This window comes from Mustela putorius, unplaced genomic scaffold, assembly GCF_011764305.1.
Source record: "Mustela putorius furo isolate JIRA1106 unplaced genomic scaffold, ASM1176430v1.1 tig00003858_pilon_pilon_pilon, whole genome shotgun sequence".
NCBI classification, from domain to species: Eukaryota; Metazoa; Chordata; class Mammalia; order Carnivora; family Mustelidae; genus Mustela; species Mustela putorius.
The window spans coordinates 51,235,643-51,253,015 of NW_025422010.1; the positions used below are offsets into that span (position 1 = coordinate 51,235,643).

A 17,373-nucleotide genomic window follows, 5' to 3' on the forward strand; every position below is an offset into this window, starting at 1 on the left:
CTGAGTGTTTACTGATGGGAAAATTGAGTGGGATGACAGAAGTTGGGTAGCAATTTTTGTTTTCCTCACAGGAAGTGAACTTCTAATTAATTTAATGTTATATAAAATAAACCACTTTCCCCCAAGCATGTGTATGTCATGGCACTGATAGAAAATGACATTATTTGCATATGACAATGGTATAATCAGATGAAACTGCCCATGGATAGAAAGAACTGACCTGGCACTCTGGCCACTGTGGCTGAATGTGGTTAATATCTCAGCATACCTGTAACCACCCAGGTTGGAAGACTTTCCTTCAACAGCTATCCACTCCACACCGTGTTAGGGCAGTCATTATTGGGATCATTACCTTTGCTTATTTTGAAGTGGTAGGGGAGGAAGCTGCAATATTTAATACTCCCCAGTATTCTGTTGGGATACAAAGATTCCTGAAAATGGCCTCATGTGCTTTATGGAAACCAGTCTAGATCTACAACAAAAGCTTTCTTTACCATTCCCACTATTATCAATAGTTTTATAATTTTGGGTATGGGCATTTTAGAGTAATTTTTATTAGTTTTCTTAGAACCAGGGATAGCACATTATTTCATTTGTATATTTTCAAGAGAAAGTTTACAAAGTCTGTCTAACAGAGAGTAAGTATGATTAAACTTGAAAAGAGAAAAGTCCGTAGCAAGATCTTATTTTGGAGCAAGGTAGTCTCTGAAAGGCTATCATGTAATGGAGAGGACCAAATTTTCACGTATTGCTTTTGAAAGCTGAGCTGGAACCAGTAGTTTGAATTTTTATAGAGAGAAATATTTTAGGTTCAATATTTTTTAAAAAAGGATAAAAATAAATTAGGAAAGAGTAGGTTGTCTGGAAAAGAGTAGCCACTCCTTTATCTGAAATATTTATAAAGATGGCTGGAAGACAATTTGTGTTTTTGGAAAAGAGCTTGCCGAGGACATGTGTTTGGTTGAAATACATGGTATATAATTCCATAATTTCATCTATTGTCATCTTAGTTCGGTGTATTTGACATGTTATACTGGTTGCTTATTGACAGTGAGCTATCTCATGTTCTATTTCCCAAAGTGTATTTTTTAAAATATTTAGGGACTCTATTAGTGTTCCTAAAGTTCAAAAGTCTTAGTGTGAGAAGATTTACCGTAAGGGAAAAGACTAGTTTGTGGTGACCAGAAACTAGATTAAATACCCTGAGAAAGATGAGCCATAGCAGATATATTTTTTAAAATGAAGAAATACAAAGAGCTTTGTTAGTTATATATTGGCCAGGGAGAATAATGAGAGGAAACACATCTTTATTTAAAAATTGCATTTGCATGATTTTTTTCAGATGTCAGAAGTTATCTTCAGCCTGAGTTATTGAACATAACGCTTAAAGCTATTGATTGAATGCCCTGAAATAGCAACAAAAATCTCAATATTCAGGGAAATAGGTGAGCTGCATTGACTGATCAATAATTTTAAGTATGTGTCCAAGACAATGTAGGCTCATTGATTAGGGACTTTGTCCCTCCTGTTTAGCTACACCTAGCATAGGGTTTGAGAGAAAGGATTGTCCAAAAGTTTTTGTTAGATAGATGAACACATGTTGTGCCAGTGGGCCCAGAATAACCAAGAGGGTCTCCAGTAATTTCTAGAATTTCAGCAATTTCCACAATTTATGCAGCTTCTCTTCTTCAGCATAAATATTCTCTCCAAGTTCCCGCTCATGTTGTATCTTCTCCTTAATATCTTTCCTGACTCAATACTCGTTGACCTCATTCTTTGAACACTTGCAGTCCTTGTCCGGGATCACGTTATTTAACTTTATCATATGATTATGTTGGCACATTTTGTTGTCATTCGTTCATGTTTTTCTTGCAGCTGGAACTAAATTATCGCTGCTCTGATGCTAATAATCACATCCCAATCTCCCCCATCCACTCTGCCCCAGTTACCCTGGACAACGCTGCCAGTAAATGCTTACTAAGTGTGTTTATTAGATGCCATTCAAAACCTGGTGTATTTGACAAAAGGGTAAGTGGGAGAAAGCCCCATTAATTCACAATCACTGTAGAAAGATGTTTCATTGCCAGGTTTGCCACCGAGATTTAATGGATTCTTAGTGTGGAGGGAGGAGAAAAGAGTGCAGAGTTGAGAACGCAAATGATGGTGGGTCCTCCGAAGAAATCCGTTTTAGCTTAAATCTGGTCCTGATAGATCTGAAATAAAAGGGAACCCATGTCATAATGTCCATGGAGTGACTTCATCCAAATTTAGGTAATTTAAATAATCCTCTTCCTGGGGTGGATGATTAGGGAGAAACTGTTCTCTTGGTTTCAGCTCAGGTCATGTTCTTGTGAGTCCTGGGATCCAGCTCCAAGTCATATTCTGTGCTTAGGGGGAGTCGGCTTGAAGATTCTCTCTCCCTTCCTTTGCCCCTCCTCCTACTGGCACTTGTGCTCTTTTTCTTTCTCTCGCAAATAAATAAATCTTAAAAAGAAAAATAATAATAAACCTCTTCCCTCCAATATCACTCCCAAGAGCCTGGGAGTTGACAATATTTAGAGTATCAACTAGTCATTGAACTAAGGTGAGTTTGCTCCTCAGTAAGTTACAGATCGAGACTGAACCAGAGGGAGCTGTCACCCAAAGTATCTTTATTTGCAGCAAATAAGAAGATTGTGGGGAAAGAGTTCCAAAGCCAAGAACCACCCCCTCTAATCCGCTACCCCTTCCCTTGTCACCATGCAGGGGTGAGCAGGTTCTTTTATTTAGGGTTTAAGATCAATATTTGGAAAGGGGGGCTTGCTTTTTCATTGCATGTAAAGGTGGGCATAACACTGTGCAGGTGTGCCTATGCTTGCATTGTCTGTTATGTTAATGAAACTTGTGATATTCCAAGGGTGGAGTCTTGACCATTATAATGAAGCAGAGGTACCTTGGATTTGGGGGCATGCTCCAAGAGCCAGTTATAAATTGGACTGGGCTCATCTCGGGTGGGGTCCACAGGACCTTTCTTGTTCTCTGTCTGGAACCCAATCAGTTAACCTTGAGTCTTTTGCAGAGACTGTTAGTGTTTTTGCTAGTGGGGTCTGAAAAGAAACAACAGATGATTAGGGAGAAACTGTTCTCCGAAAAACCAAGCTTTAAATTTTCTGCTAGTTTTAACTTCATTCAGGCTATGAGGCATGGATTCAGTCCTGCCAAGAATGTGAGTTAGGTCAATCTTGACTTTTGAAACAGCCCTGGGAATTTTACCAGTGATTTATTGGTTTCTGCTATGGTTAGGCTATTTCCTAGATGGTTAGTTTTTGAATTCCTTTTGTTCCCTTAAAATCTTTACTGAGGTTTTGCATTGTTTGTAATTCTAACACCTCAGTAGCAAGTTCTGCAGCAGGGGTACTAGGGCCAGTAAGCCTGCAGGGCCCAGATCATGAAAATAGCTGGGGGCCAAAAAAGACTTGTGTCCCGAAAGCTGTCTCATCTTCCTTTTCCTGGGGGCTCCCTAAACTTTCCGCTTACCAAGTCTCCTACCCAAGATGATTGGGCATCTTGAATTGTCTGCCAATTCATGGTCACAGTCATCCAAGTGGGAGTGAAGCCTCCTCAGAAGCCCCTGTGGGTGTTTTGACTGATGAAAACAGCCACAGGCAAGAGACTACCTAAGGGAAGATGATACTCCAGGCTTACTTTGCTTTTCTTAGGTCTGTGTGAGCTTCTCTTCCAGAGGCTGTTTTTATCCCAATAGTAAACTGGGACCACTTTTCCAGAGAAAATAAACTTTACTAATTTAATATACTTTCTTTCTAGGGAATTTTCTATGATGGTGTCTGTATCATAATTCTTGCTCTACTGTTTTAAGAATATATAAAAAATAGCTTTTAGTGACATTTTTAAGTGATGATAAATCAGGGGTATAAAACAGAACGCACAGTATGATTCCAAACTGAACCTTCCTCCCTCCCTCCCCATACATATATTGTACATACATTGATTTATTCTTATGCATTTTTATGTAGACAAAACCGGAAAGGATATGCAGCAAACTTCAGCAGTGATTATCTTTTGATGTCTTCATATGTTTCCCCCTCCCCCTGCCATATTCTGCACACTTTTCATGTTTTCAATCAGAAGAATAACAGTTTTCTTTTCTTTTCTTTTTTTTTTTGAGGATTTTATTTTTTTATTTGAGAGAGAGACATAGTGAGAGAGGGCACAAGTGGGGGGAAGGAGAGGCAAAGGGAGCAGCAGAGTCCCCACTGACCGGGTGCTCAACGCTGGGCTTGATCCCAGGACCCTGGGGATTATGGCCTGAGCCAAAAGCAGACACTTCTCTGACTGAGCCACCCAGTCATCCTGAAAAACAACACTTTTCATAAGTGACTTTGTCAGCAGGGAAATAGGATTGGGGATAAACCCAAACTGCAATTCCTCTTACTTTTCAGATGTGGAATCTAGAGGCAGAGCCAGGATCATCACTAGAAGGCTGGAGAGAACAGGGGTAGCTACCTGGGGGTCTCCAAAGCTCTGTTGTAATTATCTCAGACCTATTCTTTGGGTTCAATAAATAAAGTAGCAACTGAGGGACAAAAGACATGAACTGTTTAGGAGTAAGCGTGACTCGGCTGGGAAGCACAGAAGCTGGGGTTGTGGGGTGGGGGTAGGAAGCCCTTGCTCTGGGAGCACTAGTTTTTTTATCTTCCGGGAACTTCATCACTTGGTGGAGGTAGTGGACGCTTGAATGCCTCGTAAGGACATTTTCAGACCTGCCATTCAGCTCGAAGGATTCCAAAGAGTGAGAGAAACTGAGCTAGAAGTCAAAACTCTTGGAACAGGGAGTGGGAGGGGCTGGAGAGCACGAAGCCACTGACACAAGCAGGTGCCCACCACAGAGGCAGAGAAAGTATCAGTGGAGACAAGGTCTCTGTAGACTGTGGTGGTGTTGGCCTCACTTTCACTTCCTTTCAGGACTCCCTTGTGTGCTAATTCTCCCAAGAGTCATTCGCTTTTCACAGAACATTTCCATGATTGTAGTTCTCTAGTGTGTGTGATCCGGCCTTAGCCAGCCCTCAGCTGGATGCTGTTGCTTCTGTGGAAATCCTGCTCACTGGTTTTTAATTCCCTGTAAGTTCTCTTCCACCTGACAAGGCTTTATCACTTGTAGGTGACTTTGGGGTCCATCCACCCTAATCTTATCTTCCTCCTCCCTCACCTGTATCTGCTATCAAAGCTGTAAAGGCTAACCTCTTGCTTTTCTAGTTGTTTTTTTCTTTCTTTTTTTTTTTTTTTTTTTTTTTTGCAGTTATGAGTGTCCTTTGCTGTAGCTCTTGTCAATGAGACACATGGGGAAGTCTATGGTATCTGGAAACCACAGGGAAAGGACTCAATATGAAGATATTGATCATGAAAGACTTGACTACTGAACCAATGCAGACAACTACCTACTTCTGACTTCTTCATATAAAAAGAAATGAACTTTTGTAGGTTTTTTTTTTTTAAGATTTTGTTTATTTATTTGATAGAGAGAGACCACAAGTAGGCAGAGAGTCAGGCAGAGAGAGAGGGGAAAACAGGCTCCCTGCTGAGTAGAGAGCCCGATGCGGGACTTGATCCCAGGACCCTGAGATCATGACCTGAGTCAAAGGCAGAGGCTTAACCCACTGAGCCACCCAGGTGTCTCCCCTCCCCCCCAGTTTTTAAAAAGATTTTATACTTTTTTTGGTTTAAACCACTGCCTATATTGAGGTTTTCTTTTACGTGCACGCAAACACAGCAGCAACTGACAGAGTTTTACTTTTCAGAACCCAACATCTCCTTTTGTGCTGTGGAAACTACCAAGTCCTGCCCATCTTCACTGAGAGCATCTAGTGCTTTTCAGCTTGTATGAAAACATGGCTTTTTTTCTGTGCCTGAAGGGTCTTCCCATCTGACCAGACTCTACTCATCCTTCACATCTTACTTTAATGCAGATCCCGGCCAGAAACACCTTTTTATTTCTTCCACTGAACTCCCCAATGGCTTTCTCGAGCACTTCTCCTATTCCTGTCCTTTTTCCATTCTGCAACGAAGTGCAGACATTCATATATTTCTCTTACCCTTATTCACTACCCTGATAAGACTGAAGCTGTTTTAAAGCTGATTTCTATACTATATCTTTTAGTAGATAGGCTTGCTAAAAGAAAGTACTATTTGTCTTGTTTCAATTCAACAAATACTTATCATCTTGTTTCCTTTTCCATAGCTTAATATCAGTTAAAGTTTATGCTGGCATCTTAAAGGTTTTTAGGAAAGGCAACACTAGCTTACTTCAGTGAAAGTCTTGGGGAGTGGCACGCCCTGGAGAAAGACCAGCTGCTTATTGGCTTACTCAAAATGTCACTGTCTAGCAGCAGTAGTTAGAAAAAACATACATTAGTATCTGGAGACTAAACCAAGCTTTCGAAGAAATGTTTTGTAGATGAGATCATATTAATCAATGCTCCAGGGCTATTTGAAGTTTAGAGCAGAAAACACGGAGTGGAGTACCTACCAGGATTGTAGGATTCTAGGCACACTTCTCTGTTTGGGGCAAGGGCCCTTCACTTAGGCTCATACCTCCTCTGCTTTCATGGAAGATTCTGGTTTGACACAGGGACTAGGAGCTGGTGGTTTTGATATTTTTCTGAGAATGGATTTAAGGGGATTTGAGAGATCTGATTTTGAGCTGTTCAGTTATGTTTAGCTTTTGTTGTCGTTTTCAAAGGGAAAAGCGCCTTATTTATTATGGAGCTATAGTGGGTTCTGAGAATGACTTAGATGTACTGATTTATTTTTTTCTTTATTAATTTCATTTATTATAGTAAAAACACTTAACATGAGATCTATCTTTTTTTTTTAATTTTTTATTTTTTATAAACATGTATTTTTATCCCCAGGGATACAGGTCTGTGAATCAGCACTCTTCTTTAAAAAAAATTTTTAACAAAATTTTAAGGCAACAATACTGTATTACCAACTACATACAGGTAGGTACAGGTTTGTACAAAGCATCTCTCAAATTTATTCATTTTGCCTAACTGAAACTTTATGCTCCATTATTAGCAACTCCGCCTTCCCTCCATTCCCAGCCTCTGCCAACCACTATTGCACTCTTTGGTGCTATGAATTTGACTATTTTGGATACCACATATAAGTGGGGTCATGCACTATTTGTCTTTCTGTGACAGGCTTATTTTACTTAGCATGTAGTTTAGTTTGAAATTACAATATTTTATGGGAAATTGAAATTTTTGTGTTTGCTGAAAGTAGAATTTAAGGGCCTCTCACTACAATGGTGTTTTGCTTTGCTTTATTTGGGTGTAGGTTTTTGTTTGTTTGTTTTAAATTTCTTTCTTTTTTTTTAAACCTCATGCTCTTTTTTGATAAATTATGGAATGAATAGAACCTCTCCCTTATTAAGTTCCTAATTCGCGACAGGCACTGTGAAAGGTGTTGTATAAGCATCATTTCACTGAATTTTCACAGAGACGGCATGACTATATACCATTATCCTCAATTATACATGAAGAAATTGAGATTGGATAACCCACCATGTAACGAGGCTAGTGAATGGGAAAGTCAGCATCTGCAAACAGATCTTTTTTTTCTCTCTCCTTTCAAAACTCACAATCTTTTTTTTCTCTAAGAATAAGGTGGTAAGCACGCATTTGGTTACTAGGGTGAGAAATTTGCACATATTTTCTTTCAAATGCAAGTTTTCATAATATCTCTTTTTATTTAACATTTTACTCCAAGCAGAATTTTACTTAGTATCTAAATTTAGACTAAGTACTTGATTGTACAAGGGATTTATACAATCCCTTTATTTGAAAAGTGTTAATTTGATTCTTTTCTTCTGGGCACTACATAGATAATTTCAAGGACAAGCCTTCAATATCATCAGAATTCAATTAAACTGATTTCTCCTTAATTCAAGTTATTTTTATTGAGCCATTATAATTAATATTGGGATAAAGAAAGTGTGCTTAAAGAGAAGCAGGGAGAGATGGCCAATAAGCTGACTGATATCAGTATGAGGGGAGAGGCTCTGCTGAGTACTGCTGAGTTCAGGTAAGTGTTCACTAAGGTTTGAATATATATATTTTTTTATTTGAGAGAGAGAGAGAGAGAGAAAGCATGAGCAGTGGGGAGGGGCAAAAGGAGAGGGAGAAGCAGACTCCCTGCTGAGTGGAGAACCTGATGTGGGGCTCAAACCCAGGACCCAGACATCATGAAAGCAGATGCCTAACCAAATGACCTACCCAGGCACAAAGTTTGAATATTAAGGCTGAGCTGATTGAAAAACCAGCTAATAAATTTTATAGTGGGATTTCCTGTGCAGCTTAGGGGCAGAAAGCTCCCTGATACACACTATTGTTATTTCTCTGTGGTTTTTAAATACTTCATTTTAACCTCTTTCACCCAAACTAGTAGAATTTTCAAGTTGTTAAAATCTTCCCCAAAGAAGATACACAGATGGCAAATAAGCACATGAAATGATGTTTCACATCATATACCATCAGGAGAACACAAATGAGAACCATGAGATACCAGCACACACCTATGAGAATGGCCAAATTTGAAACACGGACAGCACTAAATCCCGGAGAGAATGGAAAGCAACAGGAACTCTCCTTCATTTCTGGTGCAGATACAAAATGGTACTGTCATTTTGGAAACCAGTTTGACTATATCTTGCAAAACTAAATGTCCTCTTATCCTATGACCCCTGCAATTGCCTCCCTTTGTATTTACCCAAAAAGTTGAAAACTTATGTCCACACAAAAATACACACATGGATGTTTATAGCAGCTTTATCTATCATCATTGACAAAACTTGGAAGCAACGAAGATGTCTTCCAGTAGGTGAATGGATAAATACACTAGGTACATCCAGACAGTGAAATATCATTCAGTGCTGAAAAGAAATGAGCTAACAAGTCACGAAAAGACATGGAGGAAATGGACATGTATATACTAAGTGAAAGAAGCCAATCTGAAAAGGCTGTAAACATTTATGATTCCAACTACATGGCCTTCTGGGAAAGGCAAAACTATGGAGACAGTAAAAAACAAAACAAAACAAAACAGTGCTTGCCAGAGGTGTGAGGGGAGGGGGAGGTGGATAGGAGCACAGAGGGTATTTAGGGCAGTGATGTGTGTGATACCAAAACGGTGGACACATGCCACTATAAATTTGTCTGCATCGATGGGATCATGTACTTGAGTAAAATACACCACACGAAACGTGAACTATGGACTTTGAATGATTATGATTTGTCAGTGTAGGTTTATCAGCTGTAACAGATGGACCACTCTGATGGGGGATGATGATAATGGGCGGATTATTTATGCGTGGTGGTAAGTGGTATGCGGAAAAGCTTCAGACCCTCTGCTCAGTTTTGCTGTGAACCTAACACTGCTCTAAAAAATAAAGTCCATTAAAAGATAAAAGTTACTGGTATAATACATCACGGAATGTGATATTCTAAAAAATTAAACAAATATAGTACTCAAACACATGAAACCTGACTACTACAGAAGAACTTTAATTCACCACCTAATTATTTTGAAAATGGTTTAAATTAACCTGTGTGGGAATTAACAAATGTAAAAGTGGTTTCATTGATTATCTTACCAGTACCATAGACACTAAAAATTGTTATTTTCAACTTTGACCTAATTTTACCCATGTAAGCGTGGCATATGAATAAGTCATGATAGAAAGAAGTACAGTTGTGTCATCTCTTTATTGGTATCAGGTGCTGGTTTTTTTGTTTTGTTTTGTTTTTTTCAATTCTCTAATTAGATGTATAAACACAACCTATTTGAGTCAGTTGGGAAGTGTTAACATAGAAAAATCACCACGTGGCTTCATGGATTATGTATGTTTAATATCTGTAATTTAGGATGATAATGAATACAGACGAGATTGTTGCTTTGGCCTGGAGATATTCATCTGATAGGAATTGCCACTGGAGCTGCAACAGCATAAAATTAAAGTCTCAGACTTAAGCCTTGACAGATAGAAGCATAATCTTTGAGAGTTTAGAATACAGATTATCTGGTTTGCTTTTCAAGTATTTGTCAACTATTATGGGAAAAGGTATTCTTTGAATAGTAAAATTGTGTGAAAGTATTTTTTATTATTTTATATAATGCAGGCAGTATGTTCATGGGATTTTAAGAGATAGTAACCTGAAAAACTAGGTAAACAACTGTATATAGATAGGGAAAAAATCTAGCCGTTGGCTACCTAGTCTTTCAAAGTCCTGAAATACCAAGTATTTATAGGTAAGCCACAAGTTTCTAAGTAAAATGGTTATTACACACACACACAAATAAATATTTTATATGTATGCATATCATATATATATTTCTTATCAGCTGATGTTTTGAACCCCCAACATATCTATGAAGATCTATGTCTATCTTCAGTATGTATATATAAAATGTATTCACATATTATATGTATATATATATAAATTACCTACATGTTCTACTATACAATATGTTTTTTAAAAACATATGCAAATATAGATATTTAAAAAGTATAAGATAAAAATAAACCCCTAATATTTAACTTCTTTTTCTTCTTTTTTGATATAACATCATTCTCTTGCCACTAAAATTTTATTAATGGTTCTACTGGCTTACTTTTTAAAATGTTTTGTTCATAGTGTTACCCTCATACCATCATGGGCTATTAGCTGAAGACAGAATACAGACTCAGTGTGAGGCTTATCATTAGATAAAATGGATGCAAATTCAGACTTTCAGTAGTATTCTTGATAATTTCAGTTTGGGAATCTTATCTGATCTCATTAGATCATTATTATTTTTATTCTCAAATGGAAGTAATACCTTGTTTTAGTTGTAAGAAAAGGGTAAGTTCTGGCATTTTTTTATTGTTCTCACATACTTTAATGATAAATATTATAGGTCACCTATGGCTTCCTGTAGGCGTGTTTTAAAGGTACGTTCTCATATTGTGAGGGTTATTTGAGTTCAAAGAGTTGAAATAATGTATTCTATAAGAACTCTTAACCGGAAGCCCCCCTTGTCATACTCTGATGAGTAGTGATCTTCAGTGCCCATTTCTGGTATAACTGTCACTCTGACTCTGCCCTTGGATATTGTTGTTCTTGATGTTTGCTGTAAGGACAGGTCAATCCATGTAGTAAATGTCAGTAAATATGTTACATTCTTTTTTTTATTAAGGGAAGGATTTTTTAATAAAGTTGGAATACTGTAGTTCCCTCCTAGATGCACTCATAATAGACATCAGAGTTTTATATGCTTTCTCAAACCGCAAAAGACAAGAGTCACAATAATGCATTCAAGTTCCCCCCATTTGGGGAAATTGCAGGGATCAGCACATCTGGAGTGCAATGGATAAGCCTTCCCCTGGGAAGATCACCTTTGTGATAAAGTAAATGTTACATTCTTTCTTAATTTTAGATGAACACACTAATAAAGTACTGGTTTTCCCTGAACCCCAGTGGGTCATCGTGGCAAATCCTGGTGGGAACGTGCCTGCTGCCACTTTGGAGACCCCTGGTAAATATACAATGGTGAGTGAGTTAGCTGTCCAGAAAAAGACAGCCATTTGGGTTGCCTCTGTGCATACACCATCTTTAATCCATAAATTTTTCTTTTCTAAATAGAGACAAACAAACATTTGTGATGTAGACAATCCCATCTGGAGTAAGCCTAGTCCACTGAACACATAGACTGAGCAGTCCTTGCATGAATAGCTCCATAACAAGACAGAGGAGAGCAAGAACAGAGGGTCATGATGGCTCAGTTGGATTCATAGTTGTATACTCTGTGCATTTCCATCATCTACAGTTTTACTACCCTAGTTCAATTCTCCCTCCTATTTGGATTTCCTAAATATTTAGCTCCAGCTCTGTCCTTCCTGGATTCCAAAGGCACATGAAATCTTGAAGTTTAAAGGTACCTGGACTATAAATCATCCAATATCTATTCAAGGCATAAATCCTCTCAACAAATGTCTCAGAGATGGAAACCCAGTTTCTGGGTTTTCACTTGTAACATGGGCTACCTATTCTCACCAAAAGCCAGGTGTAATTTTTTCCTCTCATGATGGCTCCAAATCTTTTTAAGGTCAAATATTCACAGGTTTTCAGTTGTAATAAACATGACAAAGAATTGTCAGTACGCTGCTGAATTCCTTCGAGCATCCTATGATCTACTTTGCCAGTTTTTCCTAAAATTTGAAATATATGTGAAATAAGTGTGAAACAATGATCAAAAATACTCCATGTGTTTTGGTACAGTGCAAAGTGATTCTGTTAGGCCTTTTGATTTGGCCCTTCTACCACTAATAATGTAGCCTAGAAGTACAATCACTTTTTACAGCAGGTAGAATATGATGATTGTACATAATGCATTCATCTAGCCAACAGGTCTGCCATCCCTATTTTAAGAACTTTCCTAAGAATTTCTGCTAAGAGGCATCACTCATTTATTTGAACATCTGACCTTTGGAAAGAATGGAATCCCAGGGATTTTTTCTTATTTGTTTGTGTTTCTGACCATCACTCTATCGATGTGTTACCTTGCACACAGAGACCATAAATTATCCATCATTGTATTTGACAGTGTATGTGAAGTGAATTTTGTATAATAGATATTTAATTTGTTTGGATTTGTGGCCAAAGTAATACAAACTTATGTTGCAGCAGGACAGTCCTTTTAAACTTGAAATGAGGGAAGGCTGGCATGCGTTACTAAAAGAAGGAAAGAGGAAATATTAAGTGTCAGAGAACATGGGAAGAAATTGTCCTAATGCTGGCACAGAAAGGTGGAGAATTCAAGCCCAAACTATAGGGAAAAGTCCAATAAGGAGCATCAAGTCTTAATAGCTTGGTATGTTCTAACATTTTGGTTGGGTAGGACTTGTCTACATGGTCCCTAAACAGAGATTATTGAATATGAGGATTAATATTAGCATCTTTAGCTTTGAGATCAGCCTGTGCAGGTATCACTAATTTTGATTATAATTACCACCAGAAGAATTACTCTCCTGTACTTCAGCCCCTGCATATACATGTAACTCTACATATCTCCTCCTTGAGATCTGTCAAGCCGATTACACACCATGAGCCTGGCGATAACATAGGCTTTGTCAGCTGTTTGCACCTTAGAGTGAATGAAATTGTTTGATCATCTTCTAAAGCATCCTTTAATCTATGAATCTCTAATGGTTCTTGGGAGTAGCCTAGAGAGGGCATGTGTTATGGGAATTTGTGGCTTCTCTAAGGCAAACCTTGTGGTATTACTCATTCTGCCTGGGGCCATCTTGTCTTTTAGAAACCTCCAGACTGGTTAGGAACTCTGGATGATTTCTTTTTGCCTGTGTTTCAGAAAGAGGTCTGATGCTTTAAAATAATAGAAACAGGGATATAAACCCTACCCAAATGGCTCCAAATAAACTAAAAATTATAACAGAAATAGTAACATTGTTCTACTTAAAGAGATAGCTTTCAGAAAGATAAATGTAGCTTTCCCTCCACCAGTGTGTGGAGGGAGGTGTGTGGAGGTGTGTGTGAGCTAGAGCTCACTGGGTGGCAGCAGGATTTGGATATTTGAGGACCAGATAGGCTGGCTTTGCCATAGAAAGATCATAATCAAATAATGTAATGGGGGAATAAATTAGGAATTCTGTCTATCAGATCATAACATCGGGTAATTGGGGTCTTGTTGATAATCCATCTTTTTGTCGTTGTTGATATCGAGAGAGAGCATTGGTTTGATGCTACTGGGAAATCTGCTTCCTGGCCTAGAATCTCAAAAATTTGCCAATCTTCTGTTTTGAGGCAATTTTACTACTCCAGATTTGGTCAGTAAGGACCATTCCTTAATTTCCTTGTTGTTATTTCCTTATTTGTTAAATGTTTCCTGTTAAGCTAGCCACATTAAGTACTTTTTCTTTCTTTCTTTTCTTTTTTTTAAAGTAAGCTCAATGCCCAACATGGGGCTTGAACTCAGGACCCTGAGACAAGACCCAAAGATCAAGATTTGCGTCCTCTACCGACTGAGCCAGCCAGGGACCCAAGTACAGTATAAATACAAGCAGAAGTCACATGTAGGACCCATACACCTCCCTCAAGGCTTAGCATTAGTCCCCATCCCATCTCGTGATTTTCACTTGCCTTGCTCAATTACATTAAGGTCTTTACTTTTTACACCATCATTCTCAAAAGGGTTGTATTTGTTGAACTCTTATCTTAGTCTCACATAGTTCCAACACTAATCTCATGGGGTAGAGGTCAGTATTGTCATTATTATTATTTATCACCATTATTATCACTATATGAAGCTATTTAGGTCCAGAAGTATTACCTCATTTGTCCAACCTCAGATAGTCACTGTGTTACAGAGCCAGGAATGGACTGAATTTCTCTAGAGCCCATGCTCTGTGCCATTATATCTATGAAGTGTTCATAGAGGTTTGCTGGGAAAAAATCATGGCTACAGATACATATTCTCCTAAAATGTCTTTTAAAAATTAGGCTGTCTTGATTGTTCTCGTAGCACTATGATCATCCATGTACCTTTAAGAAATGGCAGGACTCACTCCCTACCATATCCCCACATACAGATAAGTAGTTTGGGAGATCATGTTGAGTATGAATGAAAGATGTTAGGTTTGAAGATGAGATCAGATGCAGAGACTGTATTGATTCTATAACATTCGAGATGATACATTCTTACATTTGATAATACTAACCAATGTTATGTGTATTGTCTTTTAAATTAGTTTTTGTTTTTGTTTTAAACTCTGATGAACTCCTTTTGGATGAGCATAATGAAATTTTTACCATGTACTACAGTCAATCTACTTCAGGAAACCTTGATCTATGATGTATGTTCTCACACATGACTATTCATCAATCAACATTTATTTTTTTAAGAACCTAGTATGTATTTATAGATATACAGGATGCTCAGGAGGGTGGAAAATCTGTTGTGCTGGGAACTGCAGACATTGTCTCCACTTGTCTTTTACCTGTATAGTTTTCTTTCCTCTTTGAGTGCAGAGATAGTACCTTCTATTGGTTTATGGTCTCTAGCAATGGAGAGACTAGTTTTGGGTATACAGTGAACATAGGACAATATATTACTCCTAACAAAGAGCTAAAATAAACAGAAATCAATCTATTAACTTTTTAAATTTTTCAGGCATTTGTTCAGCATGACTACGAAAATGAGTTTTCAGCCACATTGAAGTATTTTAATTAAGTCTGTCTCTTCACTCCAGCCAGGTTGATAGTTCTTCTTAAATTGACTGATTCCAGTTACTAATGTGTAGCCACACTTGGAGGCATTTTAATTTAGAATTATTTTCTAGAATTTGAATGGCGTCTCACGAAGACTTATATTGCAACTGCTTATTAATTTTTACTGCTACCGTGTCTCCTTCCCCAACAGATACTGGGGAATCTTAGAAGTAAACTATCTGCACTTTGCTTTTTGCATTGTTCATTATGTCTTTCAAATCATTTGCCATACTGATGAATTTGATAGACAGCTTTTCATTCTTTCTTGACAAATGATAGATTACAGCTTAATGACCCTGCCTTAAGGTCTCAGCGTGCTACACTATAATGGTAGGAAAGAATAATAGTAAGAGTGAACATTTGAGGATGAGAGGGAACAGAGCTGGTTTCTAAAATAGTTCTACGTGCATCACTGGAACTGATGTTTAACTGAACTCCCTAACATGAAGATCATAAAAACAGAGGTTTTAGAATTTAAAAAGGAACAAACAAACAAACCAGTTTTGATGAGGCAACTTTTAAGGTTGATTTGGCTTAAGTATGTCTGTTGTATCTAAAGAATGAAGAGCAGTCATCACCAAAGCTGGTTTAATTGGATGTAATAAGCACAAAAAGTTTTCCCAGAAAGATGCTGGTTAGTACATATATTCAAAGGGGGAATGGGTCAAGCTTCAAAAAGAGCAAGGCCAGTCCCAACAGGTGTCTGCAGCACCATCATGGTTTGCCATGTCTCCTTCCTGCATATTAGGATTTGGTTCTTCTAAGCATCTTTTTCCAGATGACAATGGAAATGCCCAGGAGCAGGCTCATTAGCTTGTAACTCCAGGGTCAGAGGGGATAGGACTATCCTTCTACAGCTCAGAGTCAAAAACTCCTGGGAAGAAATCCCCCTTGGCTTGGCTGAGGTCATGTGACCTGCCTTTATGGAGCAATCTTAGAGGGCTGGCACTTAAAGCACAGGCTCTTGTACTGGGTTGCCTGCTTACTACTCTGTGATCTCGGCAAGTTTACTTAACTACCCTGCACCTCAATTTCCTTCTCTGTAAAATCGGAATAATTAATAAGCTTTTAAAATGAAGTGAGTATTACCTAAGGCCAGGGCAAGAGAGGTTCTTGGTTGCGTCCCACATTGAAAAGGGCTCTTAGGGACTGAATCTTGTTCCTTTCAAATTCATATGTAGAAGCCCATACCCTGGTTTCAGAATGTGACTATTTGGAGATGGGGGTCTTTCAAGAGGTGATTACGTTAAAATGAGGCCATTAGAATGGGCCTAAATCCAGCTGATTGGTGTCCTTTCAAAAGGAGGAAATGTGGACACACTGAGATAGCAGGATGCCAGTGGGTAGAAAAAAGACCATGCCTCTGCCCTGGCCAGGCAGAATGGCTACTTTTGCTTCACACTGGATGCCCCAGAGGGGCTCGGCGGCCCGGCTTCCCCAGATAATGGTGCTACCTCTCCCTATGCTTCTGCTACAGTGATACGCGGCTAGGAGACATTCTTAGAATGGTCTGGAAATCCCAAGTGGGAAATGGGAGATACAAGGGAAAAGAATCTGTTTATCTTTTTTTCCCTGGGGACCTGTTCAGTCCCCTAATTTGGGTTTGAGTTTGACAGAGGCTTTATTTATAACCTTAAAATTACATATAAAAAAATCTAGTCTCTATTTTTAACTCTTGCACCAAAATGTTAGGGATAATATGACTTGATACATGTTAATACTTGCTAGGGCATGGCCCATAATAGCATCCAAGAATTTTTATTATTGTTGTTTTATTGTGGAATCTGGACCGGGTTGGAGGTCTATGATCGACCTTTCTTCGATCGCCTGTTCTTCTCTGTGGCACAGGTGTTGGTCATTGTGGTTAGCAATCTTCATCTGAGCTGGACAGATTATAGAGTAACATTTTACAGGACTGCGAACAACCCTGTTAGAAAAAGAACAGGTTACCAATCCCAGAAATTTCCCTTGTTCCCTCAAAATTGTTCTTCAATGTTTTCATATTTTATTATTTTTAAATAATATTTTATATACTTATATATATTTTCTCTTT

The 17,373-nt window shown here is 38.3% G+C and overlaps 1 non-coding gene across 1 annotated transcript; it reads right to left on the reverse strand.

The window, feature by feature from the left end:
- Positions 1 to 11,311: 11,311 nt before the first annotated feature.
- LOC123387705 lies at positions 11,312 to 11,469 on the reverse strand. The gene has a single exon (XR_006602211.1). It is a non-coding gene; the product is annotated as a U1 spliceosomal RNA (small nuclear RNA).
- Between the last annotated feature and the right edge of the window lie 5,904 nt (positions 11,470 to 17,373).